This window comes from Lissotriton vulgaris, chromosome 9 (assembly GCF_964263255.1).
Source record: "Lissotriton vulgaris chromosome 9, aLisVul1.2, whole genome shotgun sequence".
Taxonomy (NCBI): domain Eukaryota; kingdom Metazoa; phylum Chordata; class Amphibia; order Caudata; family Salamandridae; genus Lissotriton; species Lissotriton vulgaris.
In genome coordinates, this window is record NC_141697.1 from 837,287,665 (window position 1) to 837,314,637 (window position 26,973).

Consider the following 26,973-nt stretch of genomic DNA (forward strand, 5'->3'; position numbering starts at 1 on the left):
CACCCTGTAAGAGGACCCCTGTGTCTAGTGAAGGAAGGATGGGAGTTACCTCTCAAAAAGCCTAAACAGGACATAGTGGACTATGTACTTGGTCTCCGCTCCAGGATGGCAGAGTACATGGAAAAGGCATCAAAAAACCTTGAGGCTAGCCAAGAATTACAAAAAGCTTGGCATGACCAAAAGGCTGTCCTTGTTGAATTTCAGCCTGGACAGAAGGTATGGGTGTTGGAGCCAGTGGCCCCAGCAGCACTCCAAGACAAATGGTCTGGACCCCATACAATTCTGGAAAAGAAGGGAGAGGTTACCTACTTGGTGGACCTAGGAACTCCCAGGAGCCCCCACAGGGTGCTCCATGTGAACAGATTGAAGGCATATGTCAGCAGGGCAGACATGGGCTTGCTCATGGCTACAGATGAGGGACAGGAGGAAGAGAGTGACCCTCTCCCACACCTGCTCACTCAGAACCCTGAGGATGGCTCAGTTGATGGTGTGGCCTTAGGTGGCAGCCTCACTGAACATCAGCAACATGACTGCAGACAAGTCCTACAGGCATACAGGCATATGTTCTCCTTGACACCCAGTCAGACTAACTGGTGTACACATGTGGTGGACACTGGTGACAGTCTTCCTGTAAAGAGCAAGATTTACAGGCAACCTGACCACGTCAGGGACTGTATAAAGACTGAGGTGCAAAAGATGCTGGTATTAGGTGTCATTGAGCCTTCAGAGAGCCCCTGGGCTAGCCCAGTGGTTCTGGTCCCCAAACCTCACACCAAAGATGGCAAGAGAGAGATGAGGTTCTGTGTGGATTACAGAGGACTCAATGCTGTCACCAGGACAGATGCACACCCTATTCCAAGGGCAGATGAGCTCATTGACAAGTTGGCTTCTGCCAAATATTTGAGCACATTTGACTTGACAGCTGGCTACTGGCAAATCAGGTTAGCTGAGGAGTCTAAAGCCAAGACAGTATTTTCTACCCCTAGTGGGCATTATCAGTTTGTGGTGATGCCCTTTGGTTTGAAAAATGCACCTGCCACCTTCCAAAGGTTGGTGAATCAAGTCCTCACTGGGTTGGATGACTTTTGTGCAGCTTATCTGGACGATATTGCTGTCTTTAGCTCCACCTGGGAGGACCACCTGGTCCACCTGAAGGAAGTGCTTGAGGCTCTGCAGAAGGCAGGCCTCACTATCAAGGCAACAAAGTGCCAGATAGGGCAGAGCAAGGTTGTATACCTGGGCCACCTTGTAGGTGGAGGCCAAGTTCAACCACTGGAGAGTAAGATCCAGACCATCAAGGACTGGTCCCCTCCAACCACCCAGACTCAGGTCAGAGCTTTCTTGGGCCTGACTGGGTACTACAGGAAGTTTGTTAAGAACTATGGGTCCATTGTGACTCCTCTTAATGATCTGACATCCAAGAAGATGCCCAAAAAGGTTCAGTGGACAGAAATCTGTCAAAAGGCATTTGATGACCTGAAGAAGGCCATGTGCTCTGCACCTATCCTGAAGAGTCCTGACTACTCAAGAGAGTTCATTGTCCAAACAGATGCTTCTGAGTTGGGAGTGGGAGCAGTGCTTTCACAGCTTAATGTAGATGGCCAGGACCAGCCCATTGCTTTCATTAGCAGAAGGCTGACCCCCAGAGAGAAACGTTGGTCAGCTATAGAGAGGGAGGCCTTTGCTGTGGTGTGGGCCCTGAAGAAGTTGAGACCATACTTATTTGGCACTCACTTCAAGATTCAGACCGACCATAAGCCCCTCCTATGGCTTAATCAGATGAAGGGTGAAAACCCCAAACTACTCAGGTGGTCCATTTCCCTACAGGGGATGGACTTTACAGTGGAGCACCGCCCAGGGACTGACCATGGCAACGCAGATGGTCTCTCCAGGTACTTCCACTTAGAACATGAAGACACAACTGGTCAAGGTTAGTCTAATGTCCCTGCGTTTGGGGGGGGGTTATGTAGGAGAGTAGGGTCTGCTATCCTATGGTCACCCCAAATTTTTGCTTTTTGCTTCACTGGTTTCTGACTTAATGTGGCTGTGGGCCTGCTAATCAGACCCACAGCCTGCTGTTCTCTCTCTAAATTACTGCCAATGCACTCTAGGTGCATTACGAATTGGAACTGGTTCCCCTTATGAGCCCCTGTATTAGTGCACCCTAGGTGCCCAGGGCATAGGTGTATCCAAGGCCTACCAGGGGCTGCAGCATGTATTGTGCCACCCCTGGCCTGGCCTCCATATTTGACACAACTGGCTGATCACTCAGCTGGGGTAAGTCGGTGTAACCACCTCTTACTTAGGTACAGTATGTCTGTGCCTAACCCTAAACTGGACACATATGTTCCTATCAGCCACTCCTATGGAAGGCCTCATCAATCCTGGAGGCAGAGTGCTTGGAAATATGTGAGATGGTGCTCTAGCATGAGCTGAGCCTGTCTGCAGCTGTCGGGAACCACTCCCTAAGCTGTTCCGGGATATTGCCATACCATATACTCTTAAGTGCATTATAATCCTTGCGGTTATTTGCTATCTTTGGTTTGGCTTTATCAAAACATGTCGAGTAAGGTGTCATACGAATTGGAATACTATCCCCTCGCCAATTCTGGCGACGGGGATAGCATTCCACCCTTCTAGAGGGACACGACATGTGTGTAGCCTTAACCCCGGTTAAAGTTAAACAGAGCCTCAGCATCACAAAATGGATGCTGCCACCACAGACACGAGTCTGGCCTCCTGCTGCTGACCGAAACTCGGCAGATGGTGGCCTGGACAAAGGGTTTCCTGCCTTGGGAGGTGCGAGCACCACCCCAGACAGGATTTTGTGTATTGGGTAGGACAGGGCTGAATAGAATCAGACATGCCCGGGGCACACAAGGTGTCCCCGTGTATAGGCCAGTCCAAACCGGTTCTGGGGCTTTCCAGCCCCAGTCCTGGCGAGGAGCTGGACAAAGGAAAGGGGGTGTAACCGCCCCCCTTCCTGGTTCCTCCCAGAGGAGGGACCTAGTAGGTGATCCACCCCTCAGATTGGGAATAAGAGAGGAAGCAGTGCCATTGCACAGCAGATCATCCTGAATCAACTTAAAACTAAGAAGAAGACTGGACTTCGACATTCTGCTGCACAGAAGACTGAAGAGAATCTCCCTTGTGGCCTAGGAGTGGCCACCCTGTGAACACAGGTACCAACCAGCAACTCGACGTCTGCTTTGCCGCCGCCTCCCGCCGGAGCCCGAGCCCAGAGCCCGACAAGAACCAGACTCCCAGACCTCTCAGAGCCCGATCCACAGTCCCTGCAAAGAAGGGACCCGTGGAGGCACCGAGTGACGTGGGACCGGACCTCTTGGAAGACACTCGAAAAGCTGACTGCGCAGCTTCTGAGGCATCCTCGACGTTGTGCTTTGGGGACTGAGAACCCCCACCACCGAGCAGCCCTTGCACCGAAGATCAGCCCTCCAGCATCTCCACGATCTGCGTGGGGCCCTTTTGCATTGTGCCACTCGACGCGCCATCCCGGCCACTAGCCACGTGGTCAGCGGCCATCTTGGCGACGAACCCGAAGATTTACACAGCAGGTCTGGTTGCTCCAGACCTACCCAAGCTCCTGTGAAAAGGAGCACTCGCTCTGACCTTGCTGGTCCGAGTGTTAAGCATCTTTCAACTTCTGCCTGGCTTGCCTTTGCCAAGGCCTGTTTGCTCCGATCGAGGTGCCGACACCGCCAACAGCGAGAAGCCTGCGTGGGACAGCTCGTGACCGACTCCTGGATGTTCTCGACCCCGGGTATCCACGTGGCTGCAGAAAGAAGCTACCCGACAACGCCTGTTTGCACCCGACATCGCCTGGTTCCAATCTGGTTCCACGGTAGTCACTGGCTAGTGACTTTGAACACTGTCCCCTCTGCTTTCAGGTCTTCACATCTTCAGATCCACCCTTGGATCCACCGGAACTCTTCTCATCGAGCCGCCTGCAGCATCTTCAGCTCCAAGCACCATCGACCAGCGTGACGAAACCCGACACTACTTCGACCCTGTGCACCCGCTTCCTGTGGGTGAGGTAACTCAGCTCCGCCGGTGCTCCTGCACTGGTACACATCCCAAGGGCCTGTGTTTTAAGTTTCAGCTCCGTAGGTCACTCGGAAGGTTCCTAACTTGCTAACTTTGTACTTTTTACGCACCATAGACTTTGCATTGGAAAGTGCGTGCACTTTGAACACTGCACCCGAGTCCCGTGGGCCTCTCCCGACTTAGTTACTGCTAGTCTCGAATAGCTCCAGCGATTCCCAAGGCCCTAGGCCTCTTCACTTTCCTATTGGTATCTCTTATACCACTTTCTTAGTATATGGTTTAGGTGGCCCCTAGGGCTCATCCATATTGTGCAACTTTTGTGTATTTTAAACTGTCTTGTGATTTAACGCTTGTGCTTCTGTGCTCATAAAGAGTCCAGGGGATTTTATAGTTAATAAATCAATATATATTTTCAATATATATCTGTGTGGTGTCCCTTTCATTTGGTATTCAAGGGGGTTGTGTATGGTATAACAGCTGGCTTCACATGCCTTTCAGAGTTTAGCCTAAGACTGCTTTGTCCACGTTACCACTAGGATAACTGGTCTACAAGGTTGAATTACAACCATCATCATAAGGGTTGCTTGGCATGGTACAAAGTGATCACTAAGAATTAGTGAGCATTATATACCAGGCCAACTTCTCACAATTGATTAAACCCAGATCAGTTGACTCAGGTGTGTGTTTGATTTGCTCAAGCGCTCTGTTCATCATCCCCTTTGGTATCGCTTTGTTCGACGTTAGTTGGCAGGGTATGCCCAGACATGGGTCCCTTGCTCACTTTGCCCCTGGATTCCAGCTAGCCTTTCTGTTTATCCAGAAACTGGTCCCAGAATGCTTGTATATGACCATGTCTGAACTGGGGTGGTGGTGTGAGCTAAAGAGTGATGATGGATTAAACCCAAATCAATTGACTGGGGGGGGGGTGTTTGATTTGCTCAAGTGCTCCATCCATCATCCCCTTTGGTATCGCTTTGGTCGCCCTAAGTTGGCAGGGTATGCAGAGACGGGGGTCGCTTGCTCACTTTGCCCCTGGATTCCAGCTAGTCTGGCTGATGATGGCTGATTAGCCAGAAACCGGTCCCAGAATGCTTGTATCCAGTCTAGTAAAGATATGGCTTGGCAGTTCAGGCCGGACTGTTTCCATTAGGCACAAGGTTAGACTGATTTGCATGTGACCATGTCTGAACTGGGGTGGTGGAGTGAGCTAAAGAGTGATGATGGATTAAACCCAGATCAGTTGACTGGGGGTGTGTGTTTGATTTGCTCAAGCGCTCCGTCTATCATGCCCTTTGGTATCGCTTTGTTTGCACTAAGTTGGCAGGGCATGCCCAGACGAGGGTCACTTGCTCACTTTGCCACTGGATTCAAGCCAGCCTGGCTGATGACTGCTGATTAGCCAGAAACCGGTCCCAGGATGCTTGTTTCCGGTCCAGTAAAGACATGGCTTGGCAGTTCGGGCTGGACTGTTTCCGTGAGGTGAAGGGTCAGACTGATTTGCATATGGCCATGTCTGAACTGGGGTGCTGGAGTGAGCTAAATAATGATGATTGATTAAACCTACATCAGTTGACTGGGGGTGTGTGTTTGATTTGCTCAAGCGCCCAGTCCATCATCCCCTTTCGTATCGCTTTGTTCACCCTAAGTTGGCAGGGTTTGCCCAGACATGGGTCCCTTGCTCACTTTGCCCCTGGATTCAATCTAGCCTGGCTGGTGATGGCTTATTAGCCAGAAACCGGTCCCAGGATGCATGTTTCTGGTCCAGTAAAGATATGGCTTGGCAGTTCGGGCTGGACTGTTTCCATGAGCACAGCGTCAGACTGATTTGCATATGACCATGTCTGAACTGGGGTGGTGGAGTGAGCTAAAGAACGATGATGGATTAAACCCAGATCAGTTGACTGGCGGTGTGTGTTTGATTTGCTCAAGCGCTCCGTCCATCATCCCCTTTGGTATCACTTTGTTCCCCCTAGGTATGCCCAGACGTGGGTCCGTTGCTCACTTTGCCACTGGGTTCAAGCTAGTCTGGCAGATGACTGCTGATTAGCCAGAAACCAGTCCCAGGATGCTTGTTTCCGGTCCAGTAAAGACATGGCTTGGCAGTTCGGGCTGGACTGTTTCCGTGAGGTGAAGGGTCAGACTGATTTGCATATGGCCATGTCTGAACTGGGGTGCTGGAGTGAGCTAAATAATGATGATTGATTAAACCCACATCAGTTGACTGGTGGTGTGTGTTTAATTTGCTCAAGAGCCCAGTCCATCATCCCCTTTGGTATCGCTTTGTTCACCCTAAGTTGGCAGGGTTTGCCCAGACATGGGTCCCTTGCTCACTTTGCCCCTGGATTCCAGCTAGCCTGGCTGATGACGGCTTATTAGCAAGAAACTGGTCCCAGGATGCTTGTTTCCGGTCCAGTAAAGATATGGCTTGGCAATTCGGGCTTGACTGTTTCCATGAGCACAGGGTCAGACTGATTTGCATATGGCCATGCTTGAACTGGGGTGGTGGAGTGAGCTAAAGAAAGATGATGGATTAAACCCAGATCAGTTGACTGGGGGTGTGTGTTTGATTTCCTTAAGTGCTCCATCCATCATCCCGTTTGGTATCGGTTTGTTCACACTAAGTTGGCAGGGTTTGCCCAGACATGGGTCCCTTGCTCACTTTGACCCTGGATTCAAGCTAGCCTGGCTGGTGACGGCTTATTAGCCAGAAACCGGTCCCAGGATGCTTGTTTCCGGTCCAGTAAAGATATGGCTTGGCAGTTCGGGCTGGACTGTTTTCATGAGCACAGGGTCATACTGATTTGCATATAGCCATGTCTGAACTGGGGTGGTGGAGTGAGCTAAAGAACGATGATGGATTAAACCCAGATCAGTTGACTGGGGGTGTGTGTTTGATTTGCACAAGCGCTCCGTCCATCATCCCCTTTGGTATCGCTTTGTTCCCCCTAAGTTGGCAGGGTATGCCCAGACGTGGGTCCCTTGCTCACTTTGCCACTGGATTCAAGCTAGCCTGGTTGATGACGGCGGAGTAGCCAGAAACCGGTCCCAGGATGCTTGTTTACGGTCCAGTAAAGATATGGCTTGGCAGTTCGGGCTGGACTGTTTCCACGAGGCACAGGGTCAGACTGATTTGCATATGGCCATGTCTGAACTGGAGTGGTGGAGTAAGCTAAAGAACGATGATGGATGAAACCCAGATCAGTTGACTGGGGGTGTGTGTTTGATTTGCTCAAGCGCTCCGTCCATCATCCCATTTGATATCCCTTTGTTCCCCCTAAGTTGGCAGGGGATGCCCGGACGTGGGTCCCTTGCTCGATTTGCCACTGGATTCAAGCTAGCCTGGCTGATGACGGCTGATTAACCAGAAACTGGTCCCAGGATGCTTGTTTCCGGTGCAGGGAAGACTTGGCTAGGCATTTCAGGCTGGACTGTTCCCATGTGGCACAGGGTCAGACTGATTTGCATATGGCCATGTCTGAACTGGGCTGGTGGAGTGAGCTAAAGAATGATGATGGATTAAACCCAAATAAGTTGACTGGGGGTGTGTGTTTGATTTGCTCAAGTTCTCCATCCATCATCCCCTATGGTATCGCTTTGGTCACCCTAAGTTGGCAGGGTATGCCAAGACGTGGGTCCCTTGCTCACTTTGCCTCTAGATTCAAGTTAGCCTGGCTGATGATGGCTGATTAGCCAGAAACCAGTCCCAGGATGCATGTTTCCGGTCCAAAGAAGACATGGCTTGGCAGTTCAGACTGGACTGTTCCCATGAGGTACACAGTCAGACTGATTTGCATATGGCCATGTCTGATCTGGGGTGCTGAGTGAGCAAAATAATGATGATTGATTAAACCCAGATCAGTTGACTCAGGTGTGTGTTGCTCAAGCGCTCTGTTCATCATCCCCTTTGGTATCGCTTTGTTCGCCGTTAGTTGGCAGGGTATGCCCAGACATGGGTCCCTTGCTCACTTTGCCCCTGGATTCTAGCTGGCCTGGCTGATTAGCCAGAAACTGGTCCCAGAATGCTTGTATCCAGTCCAGTAAAGATTTGGCTTGGCAGTTCGGGCCGGACTGTTTCCATGAGGCACAAGGTTAGACTGATTTGCATATGACCATGTCTGAACTGGGTTGGTGGAGTGAAGTAAAGAGTGATGATGGATTAAACCCAGATCAGTTGACTGGGGGTGTGTGTTTGATTTGCTCAAGCGCTCCGTCTATCATCCCCTTTGGTATCGCTTTGTTTGCCCTAAGTTGGCAGGGTATGCCCAGACGAGGGTCACTTGCTCACTTTGCCACTGGATTCAAGCCAGCCTGGCTGATGACTGCTGATTAGCCAGAAACCAGTCCCAGGATGCTTGTTTCCGGTCCAGTAAAGACATGGCTAGGCAGTTCAGGCTGGACTGGTTCGGTGCGGTGAAGGGTCAGACTGATTTGCATATGGCCATGTCTGAACTGGGGTGTTGGAGTGAGCTAAATAATGATGATTGACTAAACCCACATCAGTTGACTGGGGGTGTGTGTTGGATTTGCTCAAGCGCCCAGTTCATCATCCCCTTTGGTATCGCTTATTTCACACTAAGTTGGCAGGGTTTGCCCAGACATGGGTCCCTTGCTCACTTTGCCCCTGGATTCAATCTAGCCTGGCTGGTGACGGCTTAGTAGCCAGAAACCGGTCCCAGGATGCTTGTTTCCTGTCCAGTAAAGATATGGCTTGGCAGTTCGGGCTGGACTGTTTCCATAAGCACAGGGTCAGACTGATTTGCATATGGCCATGTCTGAACTGGGGTGGTGGAGTGAGCTAAAGAACGATGATGGATTAAACCCAGATCAGTTGACTCGGGTGTGTGTTTGATTTGCTCAAGCGCTCCGTCCATCATCCCCTTTGGTATCACTTTGTTCCCCCTAAGTTGGCAGGGTATGCCCAGACGTGGGTCCGTTGCTCACTTTGCCACTGGATTCAAGCTAGCCTGGCTGATGACGGCTGATTAGCCAGAAACCGGTCCCAGGAGGCTTGTTTCCATTCCAGGTAAGACATGGTTTGGCAGTTCAGGCTGGATTGTTCTCATGAGGCACGGGGTCAGACTGATTTGCATGTGGCCATGTCGGAACTGGGGTGGTGGAGTGAGCTAAAGAATGATGATGGATTAAACCCAGATCAGTTGACTGGGGGTGTGTGTTTGATTTCCTTAAGTGCTCCATCCATCATCCCCTTTGGTATCGGTTTGTTCGCCCTAAGTTGGCAGGGTATGCCCAGACGTTGGTCCCTTGCTCACTTTGCCACTGGATTCAAGCTAGCCTGGCTGATGACAGCTGATTAGCCAGAAACCAGGCCCAGGATGCTTGTTTCCGGTCCAGGAAGACATGGCTTGGCAGTTCGTACTGGACTATTCCCATGAGGCACACGGTCAGACTGATTTGTATATGGCCATGTCTGAAGTGGGGTGGTGGAGTGAGCTAAAAAATGATGATTAATTAAAGCCAGATCAGTTTACTGGGGGTGTATGTTGGATTTGCTCAAGCGCTCCGTCCATCATCCCCTTTGGTATCGCTTTGTTCGCCCTAAGTTGGCAGGGTATGTCCAGACATGGGTCCCTTGCTCACTTTGCCCCTTGATTCCAGCTAGCCTGGCTGATGACGGCTTATTAGCCAGAAACTGGTCACAGGATGCTTGTTTACGGTCCAGTAAAGATATGGCTTGGCAGTTCGGGCTGGACTGTTTCCACGAGGCACAGGGTCAGACTGATTTGCATATGGCCATGTCTGAACTGGGGTGGTGGAGTAAGCTAAAGAACGATGATGGATTAAACCCAGATCAGTTGACTGGGGGTGTGTGTTTGATTTGCTCAAGCGCTCCGTCCATCATCCCATTTGATATCCCTTTGTTCCCCCTAAGTTGGCAGGGGATGCCCGGACGTGGGTCCCTTGCTCGATTTGCCACTGGATTCAAGCTAGCCTGGCTGATGACGGCTGATTAACCAGAAACTGGTCCCACGATGCTTGTTTCCGGTGCAAGGAAGACTTGGCTAGGCATTTCAGGCTGCACTGTTCCCATGTGGCACAGGGTCAGACTGATTTGCATATGGCCATGTCTGAACTGGGCTGGTGGAGTGAGCTAAAGAATGAGGATGGATTAAACCCAAATCAGTTGACTGGGGGTGTGTGTTTGATTTGCTCAAGTTCTCCATCCATCATCCCCTTTGGTATCGCTTTGGTCACCCTAAGTTGGCAGGGTATGCCAAAACGTGGGTCCCATGCTCACTTTGCCTCTAGATTCAAGTTAGCCTGGCTGATGATGGCTGATTAGCCAGAAACCAGTCCCAGGATGCGTGTTTCCGGTTTAAAGAAGACATGGCTTGGAAGTTCGGGCTGGACTGTTCCCATGAGGTACACAGTCAGACTGATTTGCATATGGCCATGTCTGATCGGGGTTGCTGAGTGAGCTAAATAATGATGATTGATTAAACCCAGATCAGTTGACTCAGGTGTGTGTTTGATTTGCTCAAGCGCTCTGTTCATCATCCCCTTTGGTATCGCTTTGTTCGCCGTTAGTTGGCGGGGTATGCCCATACATGGGTCCCTTGCTCACTTTGCCCCTGGATTCCAGCTAGCCTGGCTGATTAGCCAGAAACTGGTCCCAGAATGCTTGTATCCAGTCCAGTAAAGATATGGCTTGGCAGTTCGGGCCGGACTGTTTCCTTGAGGCACAAGGTTAGACTGATATGCATATGACCATGTCAGAACTGGGGTGGTGGAGTGAGCTAAATAGTGATGATGGATTAAACCCAGATCAGTTGACTGGGGGTGTGTGTTTGATTTGCTCAAGCGCTCTGTCTATCATCCCCTTTGGTATCGCTTTGTTTGCCCTAACTTGGCAGGGTATGCCCAGACGAGGGTCACTTGCTCACTTTGCCACTGGATTCAAGCCAGCCTGGCTGATGACTGCTGATTAGCCGGAAACCAGTCCCAGGATGCTTGTTTCCGGTCCAGTAAAGACATGGCTTGGCAGTTCGGGCTGGACTGTTTCCGTGAGGTGAAGGGTCAGACTGATTTGCATATGGCCATGTCTGAACTGGGGTGCTGGAGTGAGCTAAATAATGATGATTGATTAAACCTACATCAGTTGACTGGGGGTGTGTGTTTGATTTGCTCAAGCGCCCAGTCCATCATCCCCTTTAGTATCGCTTTGTTCACACTAAGTTGGCAGGGTTTGCCCAGACATGGGTCCCTTGCTCACTTTGACCCTGGATTCAAGCTAGCCTGGCTGGTGACGGCTTATTAGCCAGAAACCGGTCCCAGGATGCTTGTTTTCGGTCCAGTAAAGATATGGCTTGGCAGTTCGGGCTGGACTGTTTTCATGAGCACAGGGTCAGACTGATTTGCATATAGCCATGTCTGAACTGGGGTGGTGGAGTGAGCTAAAGAACGATGATGGATTAAACCCAGATCAGTTGACTGGGGGTGTGTGTTTGATTTGCACAAGCGCTCCGTCCATCATCCCCTTTGGTATCGCTTTGTTCCCCCTAAGTTGGCAGGGTATGCCCAGACGTGGGTCCCTTGCTCACTTTGCCACTGGATTCAAGCTAGCCTGGCTGATGACGGCGGATTAGCCAGAAACCGGTCCCAGGATGCTTGTTTACGGTCCAGTAAAGATATGGCTTGGCAGTTCAGGCTGGACTGTTTCCACGAGGCACAGGGTCAGACTGATTTGCATATGGCCATGTCTGAACTGGAGTGGTGGAGTAAGCTAAAGAACGATGATGGATTAAACCCAGATCAGTTGACTGGGGGTGTGTGTTTGATTTGCTCAAGCGCTCCGTCCATCATCCCATTTGATATCCCTTTGTTCCCCCTAAGTTGGCAGGGGATGCCCGGACGTGGGTCCCTTGCTCGATTTGCCACTGGATTCAAGCTAGCCTGGCTGATGACGGCTGATTAACCAGAAACTGGTCCCAGGATGCTTGTTTCCGGTGCAGGGAAGTCTTGGCTAGGCATTTCAGGCTGGACTGTTCCCATGTGGCACAGGGTCAGACTGATTTGCATATGGCCATGTCTGAACTGGGCTGGTGGAGTGAGCTAAAGAATGATGATGGATTAAACCCAAATCAGTTGACTGGGGGTGTGTGTTTGATTTGCTCAAGTTCTCCATCCATCATCTCCTTTGGTATCGCTTTGGTCACCCTAAGTTGGCAGGGTATGCCAAGACGTGGGTCCCTTGCTCACTTTGCCTCTAGATTCAAGTTAGCCTGGCTGATGATGGCTGATTAGCCAGAAACCAGTCCCAGGATGCATGTTTCCGGTCCAAAGAAGACATGGCTTGGCAGTTCAGACTGGACTGTTCCCATGAGGTACACAGTCAGACTGATTTGCATATGGCCATGTCTGATCTGGGGTGCTGAGTGAGCTAAATAATGGTGATTGATTAAACCCAGATCAGTTGACTCAGGTGTGTGTTGCTCAAGCGCTCTGTTCATCATCCCCTTTGGTATCGCTTTGTTCGCCGTTAGTTGGCAGGGTATGCCCAGACATGGGTCCCTTGCTCACTTTGCCCCTGGATTCTAGCTAGCCTGGCTGATTAGCCAGAAACTGGTCCCAGAATGCTTGTATCCAGTCCAGTAAAGATATGGCTTGGCAGTTCGGGCCGGACTGTTTCCATGAGGCACAAGGTTAGACTGATTTGCCTATGACCATGTCTGAACTGGGGTGGTGGAGTGAGGTAAAGAGTGATGATGGATTAAACCCAGATCAGTTGACTGGGGGTGTGTGTTTGATTTGCTCAAGCGCTCCGTCTATCATCCCCTTTGGTATCGCTTTGTTTGCCCTAAGTTGGCAGGGTATGCCCAGACGAGGGTCACTTGCTCACTTTGCCACTGGATTCAAGCCAGCCTGGCTGATGACTGCTGATTAGCCAGAAACCAGTCCCAGGATGCTTGTTTCCGGTCCAGTAAAGACATGGCTTGGCAGTTCAGGCTGGACTGGTTCGGTGAGGTGAAGGGTCAGACTGATTTGCATATGGCCATGTCTGAACTGGGGTGTTGGAGTGAGCTAAATAATGATGATTGACTAAACCCACATCAGTTGACTGGGGGTGTGTGTTGGATTTGCTCAAGCGCCCAGTTCATCATCCCCTTTGGTATCGCTTATTTCACACTAAGTTGGCAGGGTTTGCCCAAACATGGGTCCCTTGCTCACTTTGCCCCTGGATTCAATCTAGCCTGGCTGGTGACGGCTTAGTAGCCAGAAACCGGTCCCAGGATGCTTGTTTCCTGTCCAGTAAAGATATGGCTTGGCAGTTCGGGCTGGACTGTTTCCATAAGCACAGGGTCAGACTGATTTGCATATGGCCATGTCTGAACTGGGGTGGTGGAGTGAGCTAAAGAACGATGATGGATTAAACCCAGATCAGTTGACTCGGGTGTGTGTTTGATTTGCTCAAGCGCTCCGTCCATCATCCCCTTTGGTATCACTTTGTTCCCCCTAAGTTGGCAGGGTATGCCCAGACGTGGGTCCGTTGCTCACTTTGCCACTGGATTCAAGCTAGCCTGGCTGATGACGGCTGATTAGCCAGAAACCGGTCCCAGGAGGCTTGTTTCCATTCCATGTAAGACATGGCTTGGCAGTTCGTACTGGACTATTCCCATGAGGCACACGGTCAGACTGATTTGTATATGGCCATGTCTGAAGTGGGGTGGTGGAGTGAGCTAAAAAATGATGATTAATTAAAGCCAGATCAGTTTACTGGGGGTGTATGTTGGATTTGCTCAAGCGCTCCGTCCATCATCCCCTTTGGTATCGCTTTGTTCGCCCTAAGTTGGCAGGGTATGTCCAGACATGGGTCCCTTGCTCACTTTGCCCCTTGATTCCAGCTAGCCTGGCTGATGACGGCTTATTAGCCAGAAACTGGTCACAGGATGCTTGTTTACGGTCCAGTAAAGATATGGTTTGGCAGTTCAGGCTGGATTGTTCCCATGAGGCACGGGGTCAGACTGATTTGCATGTGGCCATGTCGGAACTGGGGTGGTGGAGTGAGCTAAAGAATGATGATGGATTAAACCCAGATCAGTTGACTGGGGGTGTGTGTTTGATTTCCTTAAGTGCTCCATCCATCATCCCCTTTGGTATCGGTTTGTTCGCCCTAAGTTGGCAGGGTATGCCCAGACGTTGGTCCCTTGCTCACTTTGCCACTGGATTCAAGCTAGCCTGGCTGATGACAGCTGATTAGCCAGAAACCAGGCCCAGGATGCTTGTTTCTGGTCCAGGAAGACATGGCTTGGCAGTTCATACTGGACTATTCCCATGAGGCACACGGTCAGACTGATTTGTATATGGCCATGTCTGAAGTGGGGTGGTGGGGTGAGCTAAAAAATGATGATTAATTAAAGCCAGATCAGTTTACTGGGGGTGTATGTTGGATTTGCTCAAGCGCTCCGTCCATCATCCCCTTTGGTATCGCTTTGTTCGCCCTAAGTTGGCAGGGTATGTCCAGACATGGGTCCCTTGCTCACTTTGCCCCTTGATTCCAGCTAGCCTGGCTGATGACGGCTTATTAGCCAGAAACTGGTCACAGGATGCTTGTTTACGGTCCAGTAAAGATATGGCTTGGCAGTTCGGGCTGGACTGTTTCCACGAGGCACAGGGTCAGACTGATTTGCATATGGCCATGTCTGAACTGGGGTGGTGGAGTAAGCTAAAGAACGATGATGGCTTAAACCCAGATCAGTTGACTGGGGGTGTGTGTTTGATTTGCTCAAGCGCTCCGTCCATCATCCCATTTGATATCCCTTTGTTCCCCCTAAGTTGGCAGGGGATGCCCGGACGTGGGTCCCTTGCTCGATTTGCCACTGGATTCAAGCTAGCCTGGCTGATGACGGCTGATTAACCAGAAACTGGTCCCACGATGCTTGTTTCCGGTGCAAGGAAGACTTGGCTAGGCATTTCAGGCTGCACTGTTCCCATGTGGCACAGGGTCAGACTGATTTGCATATGGCCATGTCTGAACTGGGCTGGTGGAGTGAGCTAAAGAATGAGGATGGATTAAACCCAAATCAGTTGACTGGGGGTGTGTGTTTGATTTGCTCAAGTTCTCCATCCATCATCCCCTTTGGTATCGCTTTGGTCACCCTAAGTTGGCAGGGTATGCCAAAACGTGGGTCCCATGCTCACTTTGCCTCTAGATTCAAGTTAGCCTGGCTGATGATGGCTGATTAGCCAGAAACCAGTCCCAGGATGCGTGTTTCCGGTTTAAAGAAGACATGGCTTGGAAGTTCGGGCTGGACTGTTCCCATGAGGTACACAGTCAGACTGATTTGCATATGGCCATGTCTGATCGGGGTTGCTGAGTGAGCTAAATAATGATGATTGATTAAACCCAGATCAGTTGACTCAGGTGTGTGTTTGATTTGCTCAAGCGCTCTGTTCATCATCCCCTTTGGTATCGCTTTGTTCGCCGTTAGTTGGCGGGGTATGCCCATACATGGGTCCCTTGCTCACTTTGCCCCTGGATTCCAGCTAGCCTGGCTGATTAGCCAGAAACTGGTCCCAGAATGCTTGTATCCAGTCCAGTAAAGATATGGCTTGGCAGTTCGGGCCGGACTGTTTCCTTGAGGCACAAGGTTAGACTGATATGCATATGACCATGTCAGAACTGGGGTGGTGGAGTGAGCTAAATAGTGATGATGGATTAAACCCAGATCAGTTGACTGGGGGTGTGTGTTTGATTTGCTCAAGCGCTCTGTCTATCATCCCCTTTGGTATCGCTTTGTTTGCCCTAACTTGGCAGGGTATGCCCAGACGAGGGTCACTTGCTCACTTTGCCACTGGATTCAAGCCAGCCTGGCTGATGACTGCTGATTAGCCGGAAACCAGTCCCAGGATGCTTGTTTCCGGTCCAGTAAAGACATGGCTTGGCAGTTCGGGCTGGACTGTTTCCGTGAGGTGAAGGGTCAGACTGATTTGCATATGGCCATGTCTGAACTGGGGTGCTGGAGTGAGCTAAATAATGATGATTGATTGAACCTACATCAGTTGACTGGGGGTGTGTGTTTGATTTGCTCAAGCGCCCAGTCCATCATCCCCTTTAGTATCGCTTTGTTCACACTAAGTTGGCAGGGTTTGCCCAGACATGGGTCCCTTGCTCACTTTGACCCTGGATTCAAGCTAGCCTGGCTGGTGACGGCTTATTAGCCAGAAACCGGTCCCAGGATGCTTGTTTCCGGTCCAGTAAAGACATGGCTTGGCAGTTCGGGCTGGACTGTTTTCATGAGCACAGGGTCAGACTGATTTGCATATAGCCATGTCTGAACTGGGGTGGTGGAGTGAGCTAAAGAACGATGATGGATTAAACCCAGATCAGTTGACTGGGGGTGTGTGTTTGATTTGCACAAGCGCTCCGTCCATCATCCCCTTTGGTATCGCTTTGTTCCCCCTAAGTTGGCAGGGTATGCCCAGACGTGGGTCCCTTGCTCACTTTGCCACTGGATTCAAGCTAGCCTGGCTGGTGACGGCTTATTAGCCAGAAACCGGTCCCAGGATGCTTGTTTCCGGTCCAGTAAAGATATGGCTTGGCAGTTCGGGCTGGACTGTTTTCATGAGCACAGGGTCAGACTGATTTGCATATAGCCATGTCTGAACTGGGGTGGTGGAGTGAGCTAAAGAACGATGATGGATTAAACCCAGATCAGTTGACTGGGGGTGTGTGTTTGATTTGCACAAGCGCTCCGTCCATCATCCCCTTTGGTATCGCTTTGTTCCCCCTAAGTTGGCAGGGTATGCCCAGACGTGGGTCCCTTGCTCACTTTGCCACTGGATTCAAGCTAGCCTGGCTGATGACGGCGGATTAGCCAGAAACCGGTCCCAGGATGCTTGTTTACGGTCCAGTAAAGATATGGCTTGGCAGTTCGGGCTGGACTGTTTCCACGAGGCACAGGGTCAGACTGATTTGCATATGGCCATGTCTGAACTGGAGTGGTGGAGTAAGCTAAAGAACGATGATGGATTAAACCCAGATCAGTTGACTGGGGGTGTGTGTTTGATTTGCTCAAGCGCTCCGTCCATCATCCCATTTGATATCCCTTTGTTCCCCCTAAGTTGGCAGGGGATGCCCGGACGTGGGTCCCTTGCTCGATTTGCCACTGGATTCAAGCTAGCCTGGCTGATGACGGCTGATTAACCAGAAACTGGTCCCAGGATGCTTGTTTCCGGTGCAGGGAAGACTTGGCTAGGCATTTCAGGCTGGACTGTTCCCATGTGGCACAGGATCAGACTGATTTGCATATGGCCATGTCAGAACTGGGCTGGTGGAGTGAGCTAAAGAATGATGATGGATTAAACCCAAATCAGTTGACTGGGGGTGTGTGTTTGATTTGCTCAAGTTCTCCATCCATCATCCCCTTTGGTATCGCTTTGGTCACCCTAAGTTGGCAGGGTATGCCAAGACGTGGGTCCCTTGCTCACTTTGCCTCTAGATTCAAGTTAGCCTGGCTGATGATGGCTGATTAGCCAGAAACCAGTCCCAGGATGCATGTTTCCGGTCCAAAGAAGACATGGCTTGGCAGTTCAGACTGGACTTTTCCCATGAGGTACACAGTCAGACTGATTTGCATATGGCCATGTCTGATCTGGGGTGCTGAGTGAGCTAAATAATGATGATTGATTAAACCCAGATCAGTTGACTCAGGTGTGTGTTGCTCAAGCGCTCTGTTCATCATCCCCTTTGGTATCGCTTTGTTCGCCGTTAGTTGGCAGGGTATGCCCAGACATGGGTCCCTTGCTCACTTTGCCCCTGGATTCTAGCTAGCCTGGCTGATTAGCCAGAAACTGGTCCCAGAATGCTTGTATCCAGTCCAGTAAAGATATGGCTTGGCAGTTCGGGCCAGACTGTTTCCATGAGGCACAAGGTTAGACTGATTTGCATATGACCATGTCTGAACTGGGGTGGTGGAGTGAGGTAAAGAGTGATGATGGATTAAACCCAGATCAGTTGACTGGGGGTGTGTGTTTGATTTGCTCAAGCGCTCCGTCTATCATCCCCTTTGGTATCGCTTTGTTTGCCCTAAGTTGGCAGGGTATGCCCAGACGAGGGTCACTTGCTCACTTTGCCACTGGATTCAAGCCAGCCTGGCTGATGACTGCTGATTAGCCAGAAACCAGTCCCAGGATGCTTGTTTCCGGTCCAGTAAAGACATGGCTTGGCAGTTCAGGCTGGACTGGTTCGGTGAGGTGAAGGGTCAGACTGATTTGCATATGGCCATGTCTGAACTGGGGTGTTGGAGTGAGCTAAATAATGATGATTGACTAAACCCACATCAGTTGACTGGGGGTGTGTGTTGGATTTGCTCAAGCGCCCAGTTCATCATCCCCTTTGGTATCGCTTATTTCACACTAAGTTGGCAGGGTTTGCCCAAACATGGGTCCCTTGCTCACTTTGCCCCTGGATTCAATCTAGCCTGGCTGGTGACGGCTTAGTAGCCAGAAACCGGTCCCAGGATGCTTGTTTCCTGTCCAGTAAAGATATGGCTTGGCAGTTCGGGCTGGACTGTTTCCATAAGCACAGGGTCAGACTGATTTGCATATGGCCATGTCTGAACTGGGGTGGTGGAGTGAGCTAAAGAACGATGATGGATTAAACCCAGATCAGTTGACTCGGGTGTGTGTTTGATTTGCTCAAGCGCTCCGTCCATCATCCCCTTTGGTATCACTTTGTTCCCCCTAAGTTGGCAGGGTATGCCCAGACGTGGGTCCGTTGCTCACTTTGCCACTGGATTCAAGCTAGCCTGGCTGATGACGGCTGATTAGCCAGGAACCGGTCCCAGGAGGCTTGTTTCCATTCCAGGTAAGACATGGTTTGGCAGTTCAGGCTGGATTGTTCCCATGAGGCACGGGGTCAGACTGATTTGCATGTGGCCATGTCGGAACTGGGGTAGTGGAGTGAGCTAAAGAATGATGATGGATTAAACCCAGATCAGTTGACTGGGGGTGTGTGTTTGATTTCCTTAAGTGCTCCTTCGATCATCCCCTTTGGTATCAGTTTGTTCGCCCTAAGTTGGCAGGGTATGCCCAGACGTTGGTCCCTTGCTCACTTTGCCACTGGATTCAAGCTAGCCTGGCTGATGACAGCTGATTAGCCAGAAACCAGGCCCAGGATGCTTGTTTCCGGTCCAGGAAGACATGGCTTGGCAGTTCGTACTGGACTATTCCCATGAGGCACACGGTCAGACTGATTTGTATATGGCCATGTCTGAAGTGGGGTGGTGGAGTGAGCTAAAAAATGATGATTAATTAAAGCCAGATCAGTTTACTGGGGGTGTATGTTGGATTTGCTCAAGCGCTCCGTCCATCATCCCCTTTGGTATCGCTTTGTTCGCCCTAAGTTGGCAGGGTATGTCCAGACATGGGTCCCTTGCTCACTTTGCCCCTTGATTCCAGCTAGCCTGGCTGATGACGGCTTATTAGCCAGAAACTGGTCACAGGATGCTTGTTTACGGTCCAGTAAAGATATGGCTTGGCAGTTCGGGCTGGACTGTTTCCACGAGGCACAGGGTCAGACTGATTTGCATATGGCCATGTCTGAACTGGGGTGGTGGAGTAAGCTAAAGAACGATGATGGATTAAACCCCAGATCAGTTGACTGGGGGTGTGTGTTTGATTTGCTCAAGCGCTCCGTCCATCATCCCATTTGATATCCCTTTGTTCCCCCTAAGTTGGCAGGGGATGCCCGGACGTGGGTCCCTTGCTCGATTTGCCACTGGATTCAAGCTAGCCTGGCTGATGACGGCTGATTAACCAGAAACTGGTCCCACGATGCTTGTTTCCGGTGCAGGGAAGACTTGGCTAGGCATTTCAGGCTGCACTGTTCCCATGTGGCACAGGGTCAGACTGATTTGCATATGGCCATGTCTGAACTGGGCTGGTGGAGTGAGCTAAAGAATGAGGATGGATTAAACCCAAATCAGTTGACTGGGGGTGTGTGTTTGATTTGCTCAAGTTCTCCATCCATCATCCCCTTTGGTATCGCTTTGGTCACCCTAAGTTGGCAGGGTATGCCAAGACGTGGGTCACATGCTCACTTTGCCTCTAGATTCAAGTTAGCCTGGCTGATGATGGCTGATTAGCCAGAAACCAGTCCCAGGATGCGTGTTTCCGGTTTAAAGAAGACATGGCTTGGAAGTTCGGGCTGGACTGTTCCCATGAGGTACACAGTCAGACTGATTTGCATATGGCCATGTCTGATCGGGGTTGCTGAGTGAGCTAAATAATGATGATTGATTAAACCCAGATCAGTTGACTCAGGTGTGTGTTTGATTTGCTCAAGCGCTCTGTTCATCATCCCCTTTGATATCGCTTTGTTCGCCGTTATTTGGCGGGGTATGCCCATACATGGGTCCCTTGCTCACTTTGCCCCTGGGTTCCAGCTAGCCTGGCTGATTAGCCAGAAACTGGTCCCAGAATGCTTGTATCCAGTCCAGTAAAGATATGGCTTGGCAGTTCGGGCCGGACTGTTTCCTTGAGGCACAAGGTTAGACTGATATGCATATGACCATGTCTGAACTGGGGTGGTGGATTGAGCTAAAGAGTGATGATGGATTAAACCCAGATCAGTTGACTGGGGGTGTGTGTTTGATTTGCTCAAGCGCTCTGTCTATCATCCCCTTTGGTATCGCATTGTTTGCCCTAACTTGGCAGGGTATGCCCAGACGAGGGTCACTTGCTCACTTTGCCACTGGATTCAAGCCAGCCTGGCTGATGACTGCTGATTAGCCGGAAACCAGTCCCAGGATGCTTGTTTCCGGTCCAGTAAAGACATGGCTTGGCAGTTCGGGCTGGACTGTTTCCGTGAGGTGAAGGGTCAGACTGATTTGCATATGGCCATGTCTGAACTGGGGTGCTGGAATGAGCTAAATAATGATGATTGATTAAACCTACATCAGTTGACTGGGGGTGTGTGTTTGATTTGCTCAAGCGCCCAGTCCATCATCCCCTTTAGTATCGCTTTGTTCACACTAAGTTGGCAGGGTTTGCCCAGACATGGGTCCCTTGCTCACTTTGACCCTGGATTCAAGCTAGCCTGGCTGGTGACGGCTTATTAGCCAGAAACTGGTCCCAGGATGCTTGTTTCCGGTCCAGTAAAGATATGGCTTGGCAGTTCGGGCTGGACTGTTTTCATGAGCACAGGGTCAGGCTGATTTGCATATAGCCATGTCTGAACTGGGGTGGTGGAGTGAGCTAAAGAACGATGATGGATTAAACCCAGATCAGTTGACTGGGGGTGTGTGTTTGATTTGCACAAGCGCTCCGTCCATCATCCCCTTTGGTATCGCTTTGTTCCCCCTAAGTTGGCAGGGTATGCCCAGACGTGGGTCCCTTGCTCACTTTGCCACTGGATTCAAGCTAGCCTGGCTGATGACGGCGGATTAGCCAGAAACCGGTCCCAGGATGCTTGTTTACGGTCCAGTAAAGATATGGCTTGGCAGTTCGGGCTAGACTGTTTCCACGAGGCACAGGGTCAGACTGATTTGCATATGGCCATGTCTGAACTGGAGTGGTGGAGTAAGCTAAAGAACGATGATGGATTAAACCCAGATCAGTTGACTGGGGGTGTGTGTTTGATTTGCTCAAGCGCTCCGTCCATCATCCCATTTGATATCCCTTTGTTCCCCCTAAGTTGGCAGGGGATGCCCGGACGTGGGTCCCTTGCTCGATTTGCCACTGGATTCAAGCTAGCCTGGCTGATGACGGCTGATTAACCAGAAACTGGTCCCAGGATGCTTGTTTCCGGTACAGGGAAGACTTGGCTAGGCATTTCAGGCTGGACTGTTCCCATGTGGCACAGGGTCAGACTGATTTGCATATGGCCATGTCTGAACTGGGCTGGTGGAGTGAGCTAAAGAATGATGATGGATTAAACCCAAATCAGTTGACTGGGGGTGTGTGTTTGATTTGCTCAAGTTCTCCATCCATCATCCCCTTTGGTATCGCTTTGGTCACCCTAAGTTGGCAGGGTATGCCAAGACGTGGGTCCCTTGCTCACTTTGCCTCTAGATTCAATTTAGCCTGGCTGAATGAGGAAATAGAAATTTTATGGTCAGGAATGTTCCCTAACGTGTACCCCACCGTCTCCATGTACGAGCTTAAAGTGCATGTAACTTCCCTCCTGTGCCAGCTATGAAGACGCAAATACATTTGCGTCCAACGTTAACATGTCCTCTTTCAGATCCACCCTGAATGGGTCGGATATTCCGTTCCTAAGTATGCCTTGCCACCGTCTTTGTATGGTACACTTTCTGTATTCCTGGCTCTGTGTGAGCTAGGCCCTGATTTCTGTCATCGAGCTTTTTTCTTTTAACAAAGTCATCTCTGCCTCCTGAAACTGCAACGTGGGATACCCCCATGAACTCTGTCCTACTCCCTGCGAGGGGAGCGGGGCCTGGCTCGGCCTGCTTGCCTGCCAAAGACAGTATTTTACCTTCACGTTATCAGCATAGCCAAGCTCAGCTTCCCGAAAACACATTCCAGTCTAGCAGGATAGATAAACAACCCCTCAGCTGCAGAGCAAAGGGCCCGGCCTTCTGTCTCCATGCAAGTAATTCATAGCTCCCGTTACCATGGTAGGCCCATGGCCCCCTCGCTTTACACACAGACACGTAGGCACATATGCACGCATTCATAGTCAGTATAGGATAGCCTCTGCCCAAGAGACCTTTCTCTTCCAGATAATATGGTTTCCAAACATCAGATATCAGATATGATATAGGAACGAGTTGATCTGACATGCCAGACTTCTGTCTCTTTCCTCTAGTGTAAATGTCAAGTCCCATGCACCCTCCAGCTTCACGTCAATCACACGTCATGCAGCTGCGCGCGCATCCAGACCTCCGATTTCTGCTGACATTGCAAGATTCTGGTATGCACACACCCACTTGTGACACTTTCATGTGACGTTTCTAGCACACACCTCTGTGCACGCCCTAGTTCACGCCTTCTGATTACGTATTGCTAACACGTGTGTGTTCTTATCTTGTTTCTCTCAGCTGTTACGCCTTCTGTATTGATTCTCATTCTGTGCTTTAAGTATAAAAGTTATGTATTGTCAATAAAGTATGCTCTATCCCTTCCTGAACCCCAGCGGTGTCAGGAACCCGATATCCGGCTCTGAACCATTCCTTTTTAAGGAATAAAACCCCTAAGAACTCTAACACCACGGACTCTGTCTCTTTCTTTCCGACTGAGTTATTTTATAAGTACTTACCTGCATAGAAATTAGGACGGTAATTAAATATTTACCATATTAATTTGGCGCCCGAATAGGGACCCCTCCCCCACCCCACGCGCCGGTAGGTGCGTTGCAGCCTTTGCCCCCTGCCACAGTCAAGACGGACAATTACGCGTACCCGCAGGATTTCCTGTATCTCCCTCAGGCCTACGGAGGTGACGGAGACTGCGAGCAGCACCCAGACGAGGCGGTGAGGAGTGCGGAGGATCCCGACCAGAGCCTAGCCGAAAGAAATAAGGTCCGAGGTGTCAAGAGGCCCACCAGTTCCGAAGTATTCACGTATCGAGTTGAGCCGAGTCCAGTCCGGTCCAGTCCAGTCGAGTTGTCCGAGGCCTTCCGTTCCATGCTTCCCGGTGAGTACCGTTGCTGGGGACGCATCTAGACGGGTGCATTATTATGTATCCGGTAAAGACGGGTTTGGGTACACAAACACGGTCTGCACTGTTTTAGACAGTGTATCTGTACTGTTTAACAGTATATAAAGTATTCGAGGGTTCGATTTTTTGTTCTAGTTTTCTGGAGCTCAAGGATAGTCCATATGTGTTCAAAATGTTTCATGTGATTAATGTCGTGGTATGAGTGACTGTTTTGATGTACAGTATTGTGTTTTTGTATATTAACTGTGTCCGAGGTAGAGTAAGTAACAAGTATCGAGTATCAAGTACCAGGCAACAGGATGCCATTATTCAATAAATTAAGACAGCTAGGAACTAGGAAAGGGATACTAGAGGAAGCAGTTCCTGTCCCACCTCGGGACACTCCCGGAAATTTTATGTACCATAAGCATGGCTTAGATGCCATACTGTATCTAGATTTATGGGCCGATTATACCAAGCACCTAGAAGAGAAACATAGGTGGCCTGTTACAGGGACATGGGATGCCGAGTGCATCATGAGAGTAGAGGAAGCACTATGGAAAAAGAAAGCCAGACAATCTCAGAAAGACGCCATAGAATTGTGGCGTAAAGAATCGCATAAACGTGCAGAAAAAGCATTCCGAAAAGCAGAAAAACATAGAGAAGAGTCAGATGAGGTCAGAGAAAACGAATTAGTTGCTGAAGGTATCCGAGTACAAGCAGAACAAGTAGACCGTATGCGAAACACTCTTGCAAATGGCATGTATCTAGTGGCCGAGGGTTCACCTAAAGCCACCCCAGACATACCGAAAGATCTGCCGCCACCATTGGTTCCGACTAAAGTAAGGCACAAGACCACAAAAGACATATTCCTTTCTTCCTATCTAGACGATGTAGCTCCCGCTTATACAAATCCACGTGCCCACGTACCGCCTACTGACGGTGACGGAGATGGCAACATACTCCAAGACAATGCCCAGCCAGTACTGCAACAAGTTACACCCGTTCAACATCCTGTACCACCCATACCTATTCCCCCACCACTTCCCGCTCCTACTATTAATCCACTAAATCCTTTCGGGTCTGATCCTGGTAAAAGACAAGTTCAGTTACACATACAGACTCCACGGACAAGCCATGCTCAAGCGTCCGCTTCAGGAGGTGTGACAGGAGGTTACCAGACCCCGCCACAAACACACAGATTGACCCTTAGGGACATAGCAAAGCAACGTACACCCCAAATACAGAATTACAACTTCCTTAAAGAACCCCTTACAGATTGCAGATATGATCCAGTACCCGGTAAAACCGATAGAATGGAGCTAGCATCACTACGCCTACGACGAGTCACAGATTATTTAATGTTATTACCAGGAATGACTGATCATCTAGACAGAATATATCACTTTATCCAGACGGGGGAAGGTCCTGAAAGTATTAAAGAGGCCATGGCTCATCAGAAAACTGACACTCAAGGTTGTATATTACGCTTCTTCATAAATTTTCTAATAAGAGAACAAGACAGGCCTGGTGTAGACAAGGACGATATGGATGCACTAAACAAGTGGGGCCAGAATATAGCCGAGGGAAAGCATGATAAACAGAGCAGTATAGCAAATATGTACAAAAGAATCAGGAAAGCAGTAATAGAAATACATGAAAGAAAGGAACCCGAAAGGGAAGGAGATAGCGACAAGATTGTATCCTCAGAGGAGGAAGAACCAGAGGATAACGACTCAACCAAAGAAATGATAGCATATGTAGGTAAGGGAAATTACCTTAAGAAAGGCATTCGTCCAGAAAGCAAGAGAGTTTTTCACTCTGGCATCTCAAAAACGAGCTCTCCTGAATATCTGTTTCAGGTTACCAACAAAATACTTCAAGAACGAATGGGGTACCATGTACTCAATTCTATGGATGAACAAGAACTAGCCCGGTCAGCAGTACAATGGGCTGACAATCCTAGCACATATAGTGATGATACAGTAGCTCAGACATTTTTAAATCTCCCCCCAGACGAGCAGAAATTAGCTGGTATGTACATGATTCAGCATCTCATCACGTTATACAGACATCAACACTCTGATCCAGGTCCCTTACCTGATACATTAGAAGCACTACTTATGAATAGATGGAGAGGCCTAAGTACCAAGTTAATTAAAATAATTCTAGAACAACGGCACAGATATAACGCTTTCTTAGGCCCACAATATGTTTCAGCTCCGCCCCCAGAAAGAAAAATGTTTCACCTCGACAGACAGAATCCTTTACGAGAGGTACATCCAGTAAGAAGAGATGATGACACGCTAGAACGTGTATTTGTATATACACCCTTAACTAAAATGGAACTACTAGAAATGAAGAAACTAGTACCCTGCCACGATAAAGACCCGGCAGGTTTCCACCGAGAAATTAAAGACATGCTACTCATGGGAGATTACACGTATACGGATATTATGAAAATGTTAAAAGTACTGTTGCCCACAGGCATTTACGAGAAACTCAAGGAAAAAGAATGGGAGGTGGGAGGTAAAAAGATTATTTGGACTGAAATAGAGGACGAGGAAAAAGGTCGCACTCCAGGGCTAGGCCTTGGGGACAAAGCTAAATCATTACCAGGTTTAATAGTACAGGTTTTGCCAAGACTACTGACAACTAAAAAGGAAGACTGGGACGCAATCTCAGCCTGTAAACAGAAACACGATGAAGATACTAGTGATTTCTATTCAAGATTCGAGAAATGTTTTATTATTAATAGTGGCCTGAAACCAAGTAGCGAGTCATACCTGCACCTTTTTGTAACAAAATTAGTCGAGAATTCCCTGACACAGGTTAAGAATCGGGTATATAAGGTCGAAAGTACTTGGCAAGCAAATACGCCATCCCAGATGTTACAAATGTTACAATATCACCAGAACAGAATTAGAGAAGAACAAGATCACGAACAGAGACGTATGAAAGACACGAAAATGAAAATGCTAGTTGCTCAGTCAGTTCCAGCCGACGGTCAGAAAAAGGGTCATACACAGACAAGTAATTCAGCGGCTCCCGTTAAAGGGACATGCAACTATTGCAAGCAGCCAGGTCACTACGTACATGAATGTTCGGTCCTAAAATATAATATAGCAACAGGTAAAACTAAAGAAAGACCACGTCAGCCTAGACAAGATCAGGTCCAGCAACAGACTTCCCAGAACATACAGCCTACGCATGCTCCACCTCAGACAGTACAGACCGTAGCGGTATCGCAGCCACAGCCTATTGCCGCGACGCAGCAAGTTTCACAGCAGA